Below are 17,785 nucleotides of genomic sequence, written 5' to 3' on the forward strand. Positions count from 1 at the left end.
CCAGGTGTGTGTGTCACCTCCCGAGGGCGGCAGTGTCCTTACCCAGGTCCCCACCACACCACGACCACATGGCCAGGATGCGGGCAGCCCCGGTGGCCAGTCAAGCTGGCGGTGACAGCATCCTGGAGTTGTCATCTCCCTGGAAGAGGTTAAGCCCAGAGCCGGGCTCTGGTGTCTTGCTGATGGCTGTTTTGTGTCTGGCTGCGGTAAAAGCTTTTATGCCTTGGCTGGGATTCAGGGGCAGAGGCTGGAGGATGACTCACCCTCCCCAGCCTCCAAGGGGCAAACCTGTGGTGCTGACTTCCGCCAGCGCAAGGTGGCGGCTTCCTGAAAACATACACGCCTGCTGCATTTCGAGGCGCAGCGCCCAACCCTCCTGCAGATGGGAGGGATCCATCCCTCGGGAATGACGACGGGGGATCCGTGCGGGGATCTGGAGGCGAAGATCTGGACTCTACGCATCCGTCCGCAGGGCACCAGCTGCTCCCGGCTGTGCCGCGGATCTCCCCGTGCCACCAGGTGTGCCACCGCACCGTGCCGTGCTGGGGCCCGGCACCGGGAGGAAGCAGGGAGCACAGGGGAGGCCGATGGGAGCTGCTCCGTGCCCGTCCTGGTGACACTGGTGATGTCTTAACGGGAAGCGGATTGATTGATGGCAAAGTCCCTGTCACTGCACCGCTGGGCTTGAGCCCGGACGGCTTTAAAGTGTTGCAGAGTCAGCCCAGCCCGTTGTGCTCCCAAAATGCTCAAGGTGAGAGCTCTGACAAGTGGCAGAAGAATTAACTGGATGAAGAATGAACGTGAAAAAAAAATTCTGGAAGAATTTGTAGAAGGATTTGGAAGAATACCCGTGATTGCAAGGAGCACAAAGGGCTGGCTCTGCTGGAGAAGAAAACAGACTGAGATTTCAGAAAGGGGGGAAGGACCGAAGCTCTACCCTGTCCCTAATTACCGGAAAGGGACGGATAAGCTTCGGCTCAGGCGCAGCGAGGCTGCTCGGCGGTGCGGGGTTGCCACCTAGCGCTGTCGCCGGCTGCAGCAGGGCTGACATCTGGCTGGGTGATGGGCTGAGATGAGATGGGAGCTGCCCACGTTACCTGCATCTCTGCAGCCTGGAGGAAATGTGTTCTAAACCGAAATTTGCCTATTTTTTATGTGTTTCTGGGACAATTGCTCTCATTCAGCTTCATTGCCAGCATCCCTGTGCTCAGGATTTGGTTTGACTTGATGGTCTTAGAGGTCTTTTCCAGCCTAAATGATTCTGTGATTCCATGAATCCATGTGGCTGCCCCATCCCTGAAGGCATTCAAGGCCAGTCTGGATGTGGCTCTGGGCAGCCTGGTCTGCTGGTTGGTGACCTGCACACAGCAGGGGAATTGAAACTAGATGAGCATTGTGGCTCTTTTCATCCCAGGCTGTTCTATGATTCCATGAATTGCCACAGAGTTTTCAGTGTGAAATGATTCCAACTGGACCCAGCCTGGCACCACCCTGCTCAGAGCAGGGCTCAGAGGTGCTCACAGCCCAAATCATCCCATGACTCTGTCCTTTGTCAGGAACAATTGCAGGAACAATTCGCTGCTTAAAGGCACAAAAGCAACATTTTGGGGAGCTGTAGGGAGGAGAGCCCAGAACAAGTCTGAAACAAAGGCATTCCCCGGGAAGGTGCTATTCCACAGGACCACAGTGTTTGGTGACTGCTGCACACAGCACACCTTGAGTCAGGCAGACAGCTTGGGAAGCCGCGGTGCCAACACCAAGCAGGCACACTGCTGACATTTCTGACATCTGTCAGCTCTGGGGAAGATGCGGCTGTTTTGGACGCTTGGTGGCTCTGGGGGCAGGCTGCACCTCTGAGGCAGGGCGGAAGGAGCAGTGTGACTAATGTCCCAGCCGAGCTATGATGGATGTGGTGTCTTGTCCTATACTCGATGCTGGGATCATCCCTGTCCCCTGAGCCAGAGCAAATCAGGTTAGTGAGGAATATGAAGCACAGATTTGGTGGCAGTGGTGCTCACAGGGTGACCCATAGCTCATCTCCTGCCCCATCCCTCTCCCATGGTATTTCACTATGTGTGCAGTAGAAGTCTGGCTCCCAAACAAGCAGCATCAGCAGCAGAAAGGATGGAAGGCAAAAAAAAAGGCAGAAGCACCAAGGAGGGATCTGAATTTGTTTTCGGTTCACATTTCTCTGAAAACTGCTGCTGGCCTGAGGAGGAAGGAGGAAGTGAAACATCAAGCATCCCTCTTGCCAACTGCTTTGTCCTCTGAGAGATTAGTTCCCTTCCCTGGCTTACAGGGATTTGTGGCTGCTCCATCTGCTCCAGCCCAGTGGGGCTGTCAGTGTTGGGGAGGGGCCTGGTGGCTGTCCCCACTCCAGGGTTTGCCCCACGGCTTTGCAGCACCCACTGGCACCTTGCTGCTGCAACCCCAACAGTGGGAGCACAATGGTGCCATGGGGTGCTTTACAGAGAGCATGGCCAGCAGGTTGAGGGAGGTGATCCTCCTCTTCTGCTCTGCCCTGGTGAGGCCACCTTTAGAAGGCTGTGTCCAGGTCTGGGCTCCCCAGTTCAAGGCAGACAGGGAACAGCTGGAGAGAATCCAGCGGTGGGCCACAAAGATGGTCGGGGTCTGGAGCACCTGCATGAGGACAGGCTGTGGGAGCTGGGGCTGTGCAGCCTGGAGAAATCTGGAATCTTCTTCTCCACAGATATCTAAAACATGGGTGCTTCCTGTGTGACCTGCCTTAGAGAAGGCGTTTTAGCAGGTCTTTGGACTGGGGGATCTCCAGAGGTCTCTTCCAGCCCCTATGATTGTGATTCTGTCACAGTGTGGCTCCAGGGACACTGCTCCCAGCCTGACCTCGTGTGTGGTCTTGCATGAGTTTTTGCACCTTGTGGCTTTTATTTTTTATTTTTTCCCCCCAGAGATTCCCAGCAGAGCTCTGCATTTTACGTTTTTGTTAGCCCCAAGGATGCACATGGCTGCTGGGGGGTCTCAGGGAGGTAGTTGCCTGATAAAACCCCCTCAGCCTTGGAGGAACTAATGGGCGGTGGGGAGGAAAGCATCCTCTGCATGAGGGGCAGGAAACAGGCTTGGTAGGCGGACCCACAGTGCCTGGCAGGGCTCTGGGGGTAAACTGGGAGTTGTCTGGCTCGTAAATGCTTTTGTTTCTGGAGGTGAAGGCTCTCCCCTCTCCCGCTCCATCACTTCCATCTCGTCACCAGGCACTGGTGAAGGTGGTGGGTAAGCACAGAGGCTGGAGGTAAACTGGAGGAGAGCTTGTGACAAGTGGGCTCACTGGATTTATAGAGACTGACTGAACTGGGTTTGTGGAAGCGTCGGGGGGGGGGTGACGATGCTGCCGGGGCTGTACCATCCCACTCCCACGTGCTGCAGCACTAATGTGCTGCAGGGGGATGCAGGACATGGAGTGCAGAGCAGGCCAGCACACCGCTGCTCCTGGCACCTCTCCCCATGCCAGTGCATTTCAGCAGGTGCTGGGCTGTACTGGGCTGTGAGGATGCACCCAGCGGGGCCGTGCTTGGGAAGCAGCGGTTTCACTTCCCACTCAGTAGTGAAGCAGAACATTTCAAAGAAGGGAGCTCCAGGGGGTGAGACGTGCCCCCCACCCATTTCCCAGGTGCTGCCCCCCTGCCTTTGCCCCCTGTCCCCCACCCTTCCACCGGGAGCACGGACGGAGGCCACCAGGTGTCAGCTAGGAAGCTTTCTACCTTCCTGTCCTCTTCCCAAATGGACAATGTCTCTGCTCATTAGGCACCTGCCCAGGGGGCAGATGTCAGCTCAGCTCATGTAGCTCATGGCTTTTCTCAGCTCATCGCTGCCGCGGCTCTGACGGCTCCGGAGCGCTCAGTTCCCATCACATCAGGCGGCGGCTGCCTCCCTGCCCGCCCTGCCTGCCCCGCAGCCAAGACACTCACCTTCCTCCCTCAACCTCCCCTCCCGAGGAGCAGGGCTCCCAAGGAGGCTTCATTAAGGGCTGGAGGATAATGGGCACCATTGGCACGCATGCGCTCACGTCTTAGTTCCTTGCTGGGCAGCGCCTGGGAGGAGAAGCCATCTCTGCAGCCTGCCAGCTGAGGCTAATGCGTCCCGACAGCTTGTTCACTGGAACATTAAAATCATTGCCTCTGTCTGTGTAAAACACACAAAGAGTCAGATGATGGGAACACAGGTCAGGGGAGGATCGTTCTCTCCCTTTTGCGATCAGCAGTGCCACTGGGAAGCCAAACAGCAGAACCCAGCAGATCCCCCCAGTGCTGCTGCATCTCACCCAATGCAGCTCCTCACAGGCACACAGTAGGACCTGTCCTCTGTGGGAATACACTGCAGCTCAGATGTTAGGGAGAGCACTGCAATCCTGCTAGAGCACTCCCTGCCAGCTGCACACTGCCTTTTTTTCAAGGTCTTCACTTTCCCTGGGATCTGCAGCAAAGCATAAGCCTCCCTTAGACCCCATGCACAAAACATAAACCAAACAAGCAGCAGGAGAAGTGCAAAGTGCTCACAGATGAGGAGAAGTTAACATCAAGCTTAATTGGCTGATTTTTGCTCAGGGCACCTGTGCAGGCAGCTTGTGTTAGTCTTTAAATAGTGGTACTTGCTTACAGTTGGAAGAAGAAGCAGGCTGGGTGCTGGAGCAATGGTCATGGTCATGGTCATGGTCATGGTCATGGTCATGGTCATGGTCATGGTCATGGTCATGGTCATGGTCATGGTCATGGTCATGGTCATGGTCATGGTCATGGTCATGGTCATGGTCATGGTCATGGTCATGGTCATGCCTGCTGGTATTTGGGGCTGTGCCTTAGGACAGTATGCAGAGGAGCTGCTTCTGCATTTCCAGCCATGATTAGGTGCAGAAGTAGGGAGGCTAGAGGCTAGATCCTTGAAAATCTCTTTTTGCCTGAGCAAGCTTCCTTTTGGCATCCTTCTGTAAAAGGTTCCCTATGTGTGCTGATAGGTGAGCCAGAAGTAGCCCACCCATGGCTGAGCAGAGTGGCAGGGCAGTGTGTGAGCTAGTGTGTTCTGTATGCCATGAGGCTGGCAGGGAGTGGTGGCACTTGGCAATGGCCAAGGTCTTCAGCACATAAGTGGCATTGAGCAAGGAAATGGCGCTGCCAAGCTGGTATTGATTGCATCCTCAAGATGCTTTTGTGTGGGAGCAATAGGTGTGCTTTGCAGGGATTTGGCAAGAAAACATCATTTTTTGCATTTGCATCATTTCCTGATGTCTTTCTCATTGCACCATTGAGTTTTTTTGCTGGAGAGAATCAACCAGGAAAAGGAAAAATGGCAAGGTGCAGTGGCTTTAGCCACCCTGGAGAGAGGATCGGGGAGATGATGGTGAAGATCCACAAGCAGACAAAAAAATCACTTGTCTGTATGTGGCCTTTTAATACAACCACTGAGTTGCATTGTCCGCAGATGAGCCAGATCCTGCCGTGGCTGCTGCTTGTTGTGCTTGGCAGGCTGTTAGTGTATGGGCATGTGATGCATGTAATAAGAAGCAGAGCTTCTGGAAGATGGACTAATATTTAATTTAGAAATCTGCTGACAAGGTTATTAGTGATGCATTTCCTGGATGCTTGGGATAAGCTCAAAACTGGGATCTGGAGGACAAATAAAGCTTTTCTTTTTTGTGAATTCCCAGCAGACTTTCTCCCCAAAATGTTTAAAAAAGCCTTCCAACAAGTGCCATAAATGCTTACTGGGGAAACATGCACGACCTAAGTAGCAATACTCTCAGAAGCAGGCTCCTCTCCACACATCTGCATTGCAAAGTGTTCCTTGCAGCCCTTTTTCCTTCCAGGGTCTGAGTCCTTCAGCTCACGTGCGTTTTGGTGAACTGGAGCTGTGCTTGGGGGTGGTGTTGTGCAGTGGGGAAACCCATCAGCATGCTGCTCACGGCCTGGCCCTGCTGGCTCTGTCCAGAACTTCACCTTTCTGCACCAAAACATCAGCTGGTCGGGAGCTGACATCTTGCAGAAAAACAGCTGTGGTTTGGGGTTTGTAAAAGGGTATGGGCTTGTAACCAAGAGTGAATGCCTGGGAACTGGGGATTTGACCTACGTGGGAGTTCGACATGCAGCAGCATCTGAGCTTCATTGTTGTTTGTTTGTTTGTTTGTTTTTTCTTCTCAGTGGTGACCAGCAAAACAAACACCTGCCAAGGACCCCCTGCTCGAGGCTGTTTGATTCCTGGTGCCAGGAGGATGCTCCAGTGGGTGCCCAGAGTGCCCAGGTGTCACACTCTCTTCCAGGTCTCCCCCTGCTGCCTGTGCTGCTGACCCCAGCCCTCTGCCCCTGGCCCCCAAAGGTGAGTCTCACCCTACTAATGCTGCTTGCAAGCCTTTGCTTATGTTTTCCATCTTTTCTTTTGTTTTGGTGATTTATTTAGATCCCTTTTTTCCCCCATCTTCTGGGAGCACATAGGAAAAGGATGCTGCCATCTTTTGACAGTGGGATTTAAAAATGATTGTACTTCCAGTTGGCCTTGGAGGGCAGGGATGCTGAACAGAGACCAATCTGGATATTGGGGTGGAAAGCCAACATTCACTGCAGGAAAGGTGTGGCACAGGTGCAGTCTCCACTTGCAAGCAGGAGCTGCCCCGGTGTGTTTGGAGCTGCGATGAGGAGGAACCACAGCTCACCCATCCCACTGCTTGAAGAGTATTTTGGGCAATGGAGAGGTTTTCCTGCCCTCTGGCACTCAGCTTATTAACTGCTTCGGCTGCTTGATTGATTGTATTGACGGGTAATGCATGCCCCAGTTAGCTTATTGGGAGCAGCAACAAAAATAAAGCAATAAAAATAACCCTGTGCCCATGTCACCAAAATGTGTAGGAATGCTGCCGTTGCTGAAGCAGAGCCATGACCCCCCTGAGACAGATCACAGCCTCACTGCTGGGCCCTGGCTGAGGCCCTGCCCCTCTGTCCCACCCTTCTGATGGCTCTGGTTGGTGGCTGCTGGGGCAGAACCTCCCCAAATCCAAGTCTGGAGGGAAGTGTGCCCATAAACAACCTGATGGCAATGCTCCCAGGTGCCATTGTGGTGTAACCCTTAGCTGAGTCCTGTGAAGAAAGAGGAGGGGGGATGACCCAAAGCGTACTTTATTTCTCAATGAAGTTGGCTTTCCCCACTGTTTCAAAGCAACCACAGCAGACCATCTCTCCAGCAAAGGCTCAGCTCTGCCAGCAGGGACCCCCAGTATGAAAGGGAACACGGGGCTTACGGGGACCCTTCCACCTCCAGCAAGTGAAGTGGGGCTGAGGGATGTTGGGAAAGACAAGGGATCAACCTTCAGCCCTGTACCCAGCTCTGCAGGCTCCTGTTCTGCGCTCAGCATGCTCCTTCCTGGTGGACCCCGGCCCTCTGAGGAATCGCTCTGGAGCTCGAGGCCAGCCTACAGGGAGAGGTAAGGCAAGCTTGGTCCCTCTCCAGCTCCCGTGGCCTCTGCCCCTGTCACACTTGGTCGCTCACCTTCTGCCGTGCTGGTCACAGGAGTCCTATAAAACCAGCAAAAGAGCCAAGCTGGGATGAGCAGAGATGGGGTCGTGTTCATCAGCCTCTCTGCTTTTGTTACTAAAATAGATCTGCTGTGGCCTGAGGCTGTCATGCTGTCCCAGGCATCGACTATCGCATAATAGAAGGCAGGGCAACATTTTTCCATTAGTGAGGAGGAGGATGTGCAACTCTTTGTGAGAAGATGGCCCTGTAAAAGCAGGAATGTTATAGTGACCGGCAGAGCCATCTCTCTCCCTTCCTGCACAAATGATTCTATGGTTCTATGGGGCTGCACCAAGGTCACGGTGCCTCAGTTGGTGCACATCTCCTGGGGTTCTGCTGTCATGGGCTGCAGCTGTGTGTGCTGCACGCAGCCTCTTGTGAGCACATCCATCTGTGGTGGCACTGGGGAGGGGAAGCTTCAGAGGCTGGAAGGCTGTATGCTCAGGGAAGGATGCGCTTTGGGGAGCTGTGAGGAAGGCTCTGCTGGCAGACCCCTATGGGTCTCAGGAAAGGGCTCCCCATGGCCATCTCTGAGGAAAACCGAGGCATGTCCCTGCTGGGGGACTGTGTGTCTGACCCAGGACCACAACCCCAAACTGTCCTCCCACAAACTCCCATGACCCCGCTCTGTCTAGCATGTGCGTTTTATCCCCTGGCTTAAGTGAAGACGTTTTTTCTGCAATAAGCAATTATTAAAGCACCATTTGGATGAGCATTGTGACATCTCCCACCTCCTCCAGGCAGGTCTCCAGCCTGTTTCCTCTGCCTTCCCACGCTCCCTGACAGAAGTGCCATCCCCTCTCTCAGGGCTGTATCCCTGCCCTCTGCTGTGTCCCCCGGCGGAACAGGAGCCCAGTGCCCAGCTCTGTGCATTTGCAGCTCCTGGCCCCAGAGGTGAGGCAAGGCGTGCTTTCTTTTAAACACTTCCTCATGGCTGCATCTTGGACATCTTGCCCCATGGCACTCAGTGGAACACCAGGTTAGAACTGGGGGATGTTTGTGCATGTAAGCTTGAGCACGCCTGCCAATGTCCTTCCATCTTTTACATTCAGAGGTGATCCTGTGGATGCCTGTACTATAGCAAAACAGTGTATAAGGGAAACCTGAAAAAGGACTTTTGGGGGCGATCAGTTAGCCTGGGAAATAGCTGCTGTTCTGCCTTGTGCCCAGGCAGTTTTACTCCAGGGCAGGTAAGGTGCTTGCGTTGCATGTCTATGCTGGCACAAAGCTGACCAACAGCTAACGATTTCCCATTTTGACCCTTCTGCTTAATCTGAACTTGAAGGTGAACAGGAGGAGCTAACGGCATCGATCCGGGCTGCGGCTGATCAGCGCTGTGCCCCTCTCCCGCTGCTTTTTCTCTGCCTCCCCTTCACGCCTTTCAAAAGCCATCCGTCAGAGCAGGCTGGCGTGGCACCGTGCAGCTGACCTTGCTGGGGGACAGGGGGACAGCATGCAGGAGCCTGCTCTGCCCTCATCATTGGGCACAAGGCTGTGGGGTCCCTGAGGCTAAGAGGGGCAATGCCCACGTCTTGCTTCATTTGCCCCATTGAGGAATAAAACAAAACCTGAGCATGGCTTGGAAACCTTGAACTTTTTTTTTGGTCTTCCCTCAGCATCTTCCTTGCTTTAGCCATGGATTTCCTGCAGCTGAAAACAACAAACCATTTTAATCTACGTATTGCTTGTTCTGATCTTTTAATCCAGCTTGCTTTCTATCGGCGGAGCAGCCTAAAATCATTTCTCTGCCTGCCTCCTATTATATAATTATTCGGCAGATTACTCAGGGGCCAGATGTGGCTAGGCACTGCTGTGAAGGGTTCAGGGGCTGCAGAGGAACACTGCAGGGCTGGGAGGGAGGGAAAGTGTTAAGCTGACTGCACTGTGCTGAGTCCTTTGCATTCCAGCACGCAACGGTAAGCGAGGTTATCCCTTCATCTCATTTGTTGAAAGAAAATGCCCCAGAGTCCAGTTGGAGAAATGTGGCCTCCAACTTGGATAGGATCTCACTGCACTTCTGTGGTGTATTTTATGGCTGTATTTCTGTCTCTGATCTCACTGTGGTGTTATCCACATCTTGGGAAGGAATGAGGCATATGGATGGTGCTGCCCCTGCAGAACTGCCTGACATCCCTGTGTAGAGCATTGGGTGGGGGACAGCTTGGGGTGAAGGACCATCAGCTTGGGGGAATATCATGGTGACACTGAGATGGCACGGCTTCATCACCAAAGCCCCTGATCTCAGACAGCTTTCAAGGAGCCTTAGATGTTAACCTTAGATAACGAAGTCTGGAGCCCTTAGGTAATGGGGTGTTTTGGGACAGCTGCTTTGCAGAAGCAACATCACTAAAACTGATGCCAGAGGAGGATTTGCCCAAGGGTTTCCATTTGCAGGGATGATGGAAAGGTGTATCATCAGCATAGAGTGGTGTAGCTGAGGGATTTGCTGGGAGCGGTTGGTGTTGCCAGCAAATGCAGCTGCTGACTGGTCTAAACTCTGGGCTTGAGCCCATAAGAACAACGGGATGTCTCCAAGAATTCATTTTCTCCTCAGAAGGAGCGTTTTTGCTCCGTTGAGCTGGTACAGAAGAGCTCTATTTACCTTAAACACAAGGAATCCAAAACCTAGAAGCAAAGTGAACTCTTCTCCAGTCACCCAGAATTAAGGACCAAGTTCCGTCAGCTACTTCAGAGCTCACATTCTCTTTGGAGCCTGGACATGCAAGGCCACCAGGACTGGCAGTTGAGGGGAGAAAGCCAGGAGATGCTTAACCCATGGACTACAGCTGGCTTGGATGTGATTGGGATGTTTTTTTGGGTTGAGCAGGTGTTTATGGAGGTGACTTTGACATGTTCTTTGAGCCTTTGGCTTAGCAGCGCAGTTTTGGGAACAAATGGTGCTCAACTTGGAGCATACTGCACTCCGTCTATAAGACACCAGACATCTCGGTCCTTCTTCCACAACAGCTGTTTCAGCTGCCCTTCTTCTTCCAAGGCAGGAGATCTGTTGGCTCTTGGAGTGGCTGGTTGAAAGGAGGGCACTGGAGGATATGAACAGCCACGGAGGGGTCCAAAGCAGTGTGGGGACACGAGATGCTCTTTATTTGGCCGTGCGGTGCTTACCATGCATTCCCTTCCTCGGAGGCTCATAGAGAGGGTGTACCAGTTGAGATCTGGGGGCTGCAGTCAGTGCTCCAGCCGGGTCCCTCCATCACTGCTGCTTGCTGCAAGCTGCCTGTTCTAACTCAGCTGGCGCCAGCAGCTAAATGTGTGCTGCTGAACACGCTCCTCCCTCCTGCAGGCTCCATCCCTGGCTGATACCCTGGCCAAATGGCTCTAAATTTCCCCATGTACAGAGCCCCAGCGCTCATTTCGTAGCAGAAGCTCTTTCCCCTTCATGTTGATAGCATTGGCTGGTTTGTTCTCATCGCCTCGAGGCAACCCGATTTGCTCAGTGGCCTTTAAAAAAAATGGATGAAAAAAAAAAAAATAATCAGAGCCCACTGAAATGACAAAAACATCAGTGGTGGGTGCATCCCTCTTTACAGCAAACCAAGGGATTTGGGAGAAAATAGGTCACGTGCTCTCTGTCCCATGCCACGTGGTTGCCATCCCAGGGCCAATGAGGTTTGGAGCCCTCCGCGCTGTACAGCAAAAGATCACTGGGATTTTTTTCCCCATAGCATTTTTCATCCTTTCCAAACGTGAAAAGAGTGGCCATCTGCACAGACCCCGTCACGCGAAATCGGCACGAAAGCGGCTCTTTGGGGAAGGTAAGGAGATTTAAAAGATTGTGTTGGTGGAAGACCACCTGCCGCGTGCAACTTCTCCTTCAGATGAAAATTGATGCGGTGCTACGAGATATGGTTTAGTAGCCTAGTGGTAGTGGTGGTGGTAGGAGGATTGTTGGACTAGACGGTCTTGTAGGTCCTTTCCAACCTTGTGATTGTATGATTAGTGAAGAGTTGGGAAGCGAGTCGAATACAGGGCTCCAGTGGGGGCTAAAAGAGCTCTGAACGTTTAAGAGCCTTCCCAAGTGCATGTCTTGAGTAGAGAAAATAGAAGTCCGTGTTGGACAGAGGTGGGATTATGGGAGCAATTGGTCGTCAGCTCCAGTGAATGGCTGCTCCTCCAACTATCTGGTCTTGCAGAATTGCCATTCTTTGCTGCAGTGTGGATTTTGTGAAAACAAAGAGTAACTTTACCTGCATATTGTAGCCAATGCTAACAACCACCGGGTCGGGAAGCGCCCATCTCCGCGTTAGCTGGGGTATCCATCTGCTATGGATTTGTGTGAGGCACGGTGCGAGCTGCGGACAGTGCTGCTGGTGGATGTGTGGGGACAGCCAGAATCACACCAACCCAAAGAAACGGGGGCTAGAATAACATCAGTGCTCATCACACCTGGGTCTGTCCGTGCAATAGAAGCCCATAGCCTGTTTGATTTGATTTCTGCATTTTGGTTACGCTTCCATTAATTTTTGCTCTCGCGCAGAGGAAATGGGCAGAAATTTTATTTGAGGAGAGGAATGCCTTTTATAATGGCTCCCTTCTATTCTTTGGGTAAGCGTCTTCCCCATGGCTGCTACATTTTCTGATGCCTTTGCTTTATTTGCTTTCCGGTGGCATTTTATTTGGTTGAAACGTTTCTTTGTGAGTATAAAAGTGAGTTATTAGTTTCAGAGGTTAGGGAAGGCTGAAATGCTGTTAAATCAATCCCGAAATATCACATCCTCATTATGAAGGGAAAGTATTTTCAGATATGTTTGTCTTGTAATTTGAGTTTTCTGGGATAATGTCATTTTAATGCGAATCATATTAGAGAAATCCATCTTATTACTGGGGAGTCACGTCTGGCTCGGAATAAACCGAATGGATGAAGGGCAATGTGTTTAGGTTTCCATAAAATGATTGACCTTTGTTTTGACAGATGCAAAGGCAGATGCTATAGCTTGCATTTTGATACAGAAACCAACCAAAAGTCGTGGTTTTGTATCATATTTGGGCTTTCATCTTCAATTCCAAAATAATTCAGTCGTATTTTTGAAACTCTTAATCTCAGTTCTTTCCCTCTCTCTTAAGGATTAATTTGTGCAAACATTTATAGTATTTCCAGATATAAAGGCACATTTTGACGTCTTTCCTCTAGGGTAATAAACATCAGAGATGTTCTTTTAATCTCGTTGAATTTAAGGACATTTCCTTCTGAAGAAAACACACTGTTGGGGGGGGGGGAATACTGACCAGGATGAAAGAGGGAAAAAAAAAAAGTAGTTTTGGGGAATGGGGTTTGCAGCAGGGAAGGGGGGTAGGTACCATGTCTGTGGGTGCACGAGAATGAGCCCCAGCCCAACACCAGCCCTGTGGGGAGCACTGCCTGTCCCTGCAACATGCTCTAACGCTTTTCTCTTGTTGCACCCATCCTGGTGCTGCGGCTGTGCACGCACACACATCTGTCTTCTTCTATTTTATTCAGGCTTTGCTATGTGAGTAAATGGTGTCAGGTCACCAGACCTCCTCCTCTGGGGCCAGATTTGGGGATGGGGGTGGTCGTGGCACTCTCCCCGCAGCTCTGGTCCCATGCTCAGTACGTGTACAGGTTTCCTCCTCGGTGTGCTTGGCTGAGTGTTTGGACCCGAGGTTATAGAGGACCTACCACAGGGAGAAGGAGAGAGGAAAGCACGGCTCTCCTTGATCGTAATCGAGGCTGAGGTTTAGCTGAAGTGAAAACAGATCAGGAGTGACAGTTTTGGAGCCTGCTGTCAGGGTCTGAGCATGGCGCGGCGGCAATCCACCCCCAGCCGCCCAGGGCCACCTTCCTCCTCTTCTTCCTCCTCCTCCTCCTCCTCCTCCTCCTCCTCATCAGTGAGCATGGGACAGGGTCACGCTGCCTGCCTCCATCCATGGCGCATCTCATGCCTGGGGTTGGTGGCATGTTGTCGCATGCCACCCCTGCCTATATTCCCAGAGGCCAGAGCATCTCTGGCCAAGGTGATTGACGTGGGTTTGCTGAGAGCCAGTGCCACGGAGGAGCTCTAGGTCCAGCCCCATGGTCAAAATAACACACTTGCCTGTCTCGACCTTCCATGTCCTGTCTGCCCTTGTGTGCTCCAGGTCAGTCTGTCCGTGCACCGGTGCCTGGACAGACACCTCCAGGGCAGCCGTCATGCAGCAAGCCTCATCCCTATTTCCAGGGATTAGGGAGAGAAATGGGGCTGGGATGAGATGAGGCAGGAGATTGCTGCACTTGCAGGATGAAGGGATTTGTTGGCTGCCCCCAGATCAGGAGATTGAAAATGGAGGGAAATTACTGAGATGATGCTGCCTGGGATTAAAGCCAGTCTGGCCAGAGGCGGTCTCCTTCAGAGGGGGGTGGTGGGTGGGCTGCAGGCTGACTGCTGCTCTGCAAGCATTTTCTGCAGAAGCGGTGGAAGTCCATCCTCAGGACTCTGGGATGCCTGGAATTGTGTGCAGTGTGTTGTGGTGGACTGAGGTGGGGAGGTGGGGAGAAGGGGGCAGGAACGGAAGGCCACCTCCTTGGTGGCTCCTTGTCCAGCAGGATGAAAATGCCCCTTGTGTTCTGCTGGGAACCCCAGAGGTGCTCTCCTCTCAGCCGTCCCCGCAGGCAGAAGGATGCCGGGCGCGTGCTTGGAGCTCTTTACAGAGCTGTGCCCTCTGGTTTCCTGGCTGCAGGAGGACAGGCTGCATGTCCTCCGAGGGCTGCAAAGCCCCATGTGGCCTCTCTTCCTTGGTGAGCTCTCATCATGGACCTCCGGCCATGAGTGTCCTCTTTTGAGTGTCCTTTGGCCTTCCGCTGAAAAATGGCATGTAAGAGATGTGTCCCATTGCAGGGCACGTGTGCGCAGTGTTGGTGATAAATGTCCTTTATATCATCCACAGAGCAGTGTGATCTGATGCCAGGTCCAAGGCAGAACGAGGTCCTTGTGAGATGTGTGTGGTAGAGGGACCCTCCAGGATGGGTGAGGTGGCTGGACCACCAGGCAGCCTTGTCACAACATTTTCTCACTCCGCTTTTTAGCTGGGGCAAAACAAGGCTAAATTGGATGCAGCCCTGCAGCATGACTGACCCTGGGCGCAGCACATGGCTGTCCTGCTGAGAGGTGTTCCTGCACCCAGCCCAGATCTCCCTTGCTGCAATTAAGACCCTGCGTAATGCCCCATCTCCTCCAGCCTCCTCATTCCTGCAGACCTTGGTTCCTCTGGCCCTTCCTTCTGTCCTCGTGGATCCAGGGTTGCTCTCTGTTGGCTGGATCTCCCATGAAGACCCATCTTATTATTCTTGGCTTTCTTTCGCAGATCCTGAGCTTGTACACTGAGTTATTGCTCCCAGAACAACATTCAGTACTTTCCCTTTCCCTTCCTGAGTCATATCTTATTTTCCCCACCATTGCCAAGCTCTCTTTGGGTTCTTGCCATGCTCTCAGCCAAACTGGCTCCCCTAAGCTGCCTTTTCACCTGGCACTTTAACAGAAGAGCCTCTAATACCTGCTCTTTGAGCACTGAGGGGGTTTCCCACCCATCTCCAAACAGTTTCCTTTACTTCAGGCTTCCCTGGTTCTTTCAGAAAAAATGTCACATAGGAAGATATTTGGAACCACGTTCCTACCACCGCTGTACCACCTGTTAGGGCTTTCCCCTCTCTGCACAAGCTTACCTTGGGGCTGCAGATGCCTGCAGAAATGCTTGGCTCCCCTTGTGCCATGTGAGGTTCTCTGTTCTCCAGCAGCTTGGTCCTGCCACCCTCTGCAGCACTGGGTCTCATGACGCATCCAAGATGCAGATATGGAGCACAGCACTGAAGCTCTTGGCTTCTAAATCTCAGCAGTGCAAAGCAGCACCGTTTCAGCTAATTAAAGCCAATGGTGCAACGTGTTAATGGCAGCAATGCCTTTCAAGGTGACTTGGGTACCTGTGCTGAATGGAGAATAGCAAATGGTTGGCCCAACCCAGCTCCTCATCAGCACCTCTTCCTGCTTCCCAGAATCTCCAAAGAGTTGGCTGGAGCATGGAGGGACAGCTGGTATTTCAGAAAAAATCTTCAATGTGTTGCTTTATTATTTAATTTTCTGGCAGAGTAAAATCTGTGGTTGAGGAGACAGACGCCTTCCTTATGATGGTAGGAGATGGTATTTTCTCACCACACGGTGTCTTAAGCCCACCCAGCACTTGCTGAAGGCTTACAGACATTTGCAGATGTGCAGTTGCTCTTGGTGACTGAGCAGCAGTAAGACCAACAGAGTAGAGCAAAGAGCATCAGAGCTCATAGGAAATGAGCTGAAATATCCTGTGTACCGAAACAATCTAACCTTCACTGAAAGGACTCTTTTATTGGCAAGTTGTTCCAAAAGTAGCTGACAGGGTGAATTGAAAGTGACTAAACTCAAGTGTGTTGTCTCCACACTCAGCCTTCCAGAAGCAGCTTTCATTCAATACAAAACTAATTCAGTGCAGAGCTATTGCTAGACCAAGCAGGGTTTTTTGACCTTGTGAAAGATGGAGTTGGAGGTTTCACAGGTGCAAATAATTGTTTCCTCATTGCATGCAAAATCTTCATCCTGGTGTGATCAACAGGGAAAAGCTGTAGATTCCCTTGCTGCCATCACACAAAAGAAGGCTGTAATGACCATCAGGACAGATCCAGGGCTTCTCTTTGGATTGGGCTTGCGTTAGAGGTTGTGGATATTAATGCTGTCTGACATCAGGGGGTCCAATCTTGTTTTCACATCTGACTTCCCATCCATTCACCACCCACACCAGGGTGATGCTGGAGGCTGCTTGTCATTAACCTCTGAGGTGCAGTGGGTTAAAATGGATGCAGTAGCACCCAACAGATAAGCAGGGACTCCTGGATGTCACTCCCTGAGTTTCCAGTGCCTGCTGGCAGGACCCAAAATTTGTGCTTTTTTTGTGATAGGAACTCACCAGCTTTCTCTATGTGGGACAGGCCACTGCTGTGATGCTGCATTTCTTGGTTTGCCAGTCAGGTCAGAAATCTGGCTGAAATGCCTGAAATTTAAAGTAAGTAACAACTACAAAAGAGAGGTGAAATGGCTAGGGGAGTTTTGCACGTTGTGTAGAGCTCCTCTTCTATTTTCTTCTCAAAAACTGGAAGAGATCGTGTTTAAGAGCCAAGCTTTTCTCAGCAGTACCACTGAAAACACCTGAATTTAAGGTGTGTTCAACAGAAGGGAACCCAAAAGCAGGATGCACAGCCTGATACTAGCCTGAAACAAATCTGTGTGGCAGCTGGTGGATGTGCTGTGTAAAGAAGAATCCCAGGAAAGTAATGGGGAATTTCCTGAGGGGAAGAGCAGTTTTAGCACAGCTTTGGGCAGGTCTGAGAGCAGAGATGTTGACTGATACCAACACCTAGAGCCAGTGTTCTGTATGGAAGGCCACCCAGTGTGAACAAGCAGCCCTGCTCTCAGGGGGGCAAGGGACCTGGGGAGCAATCCACGCTGGCTTGAAGGGGATAGGAAGCAATTGTTTAGGAAATGGAGAAAAGCTTTCAAGAATTCCATCTAGCAGAGAGATCGGGGGCAGGATCAGGTGGTAGAAGACAATCAGAGGTGCTGAGGATGCAGGCTGATTGTGATGAGGATGCTGAGGCTGATTGTGATGATGGCCCTGGCTCTGAATATGTGGTCATGGGAGCTGGAAGAAGGGGCAGAGCAGGGGGTCCAAAGCAGGAACAATTGCATCTCTGCAATAGTAGTTGGGGTAGCTGGCATAAAAGTGAGGGAGGCTGGAAGAATCCTATGGTTCACAAGAGCAGATGGGAAGGCAGGTTGCAGTTGCTCTTCAGCAGCCTTTGGGTGACACTGTGGGCCATGAGCAGAGACATCACCTGGAGGAAAGCAGGGGAATGGGAGCAGGTAACCAAGAATGAAACATCCAGATGGCAAGAGCAGGGAGATGTACTGATGCTACATCTGCAGTGATGCTTGGAAAGACCAAGGGCTGGTGAGACGTGGGGATGCCATGGCTGACGTACCAAGCTAGAGTGGAGGTATCAATTTTTTTCTATTAGAGTTTTCTATGTTTTCAGTGGAGCTGGAGAGTGAGTGGAGGAGACATTAGTCAAAATGACTCTTCTGTTTGTGGAAGCCAGCAGCAGCTGCAAATGCAGCCTTATTGCAAAACAACGTTAGGCGTGACGCATTTGGACTTCCATGCGACTGTCCTCTCATGGCTTCATCTTCTGACCGCTAGTTGATGCATTTCCTTTTGGAGC

General features: G+C 51.9%; 1 protein-coding gene across 12 annotated transcripts in view; it reads left to right on the top strand.

Moving 5' to 3' along the window:
* The window catches only part of PCBP3 (poly(rC) binding protein 3), a 46,486-nt gene that overhangs the window by 1,377 nt on the left and 27,324 nt on the right, over positions 1-17,785 (top strand). For 11 of the 12 annotated variants that reach the window (XM_048953589.1, XM_048953593.1, XM_048953591.1 and 8 more), the window contains exons 2-4: positions 6,165-6,339; positions 7,340-7,438; positions 11,214-11,303. The gene's annotated coding sequence lies outside the window, so the exon portion shown is untranslated. The remainder of the gene's footprint in view (positions 1-6,164; positions 6,340-7,339; positions 7,439-11,213; positions 11,304-17,785) is intronic. The other variant, XM_048953590.1, reaches the window with a different exon arrangement.

Source organism: Lagopus muta, chromosome 8 (genome assembly GCF_023343835.1).
Source record: "Lagopus muta isolate bLagMut1 chromosome 8, bLagMut1 primary, whole genome shotgun sequence".
In the NCBI taxonomy this organism is placed as follows: domain Eukaryota; kingdom Metazoa; phylum Chordata; class Aves; order Galliformes; family Phasianidae; genus Lagopus; species Lagopus muta.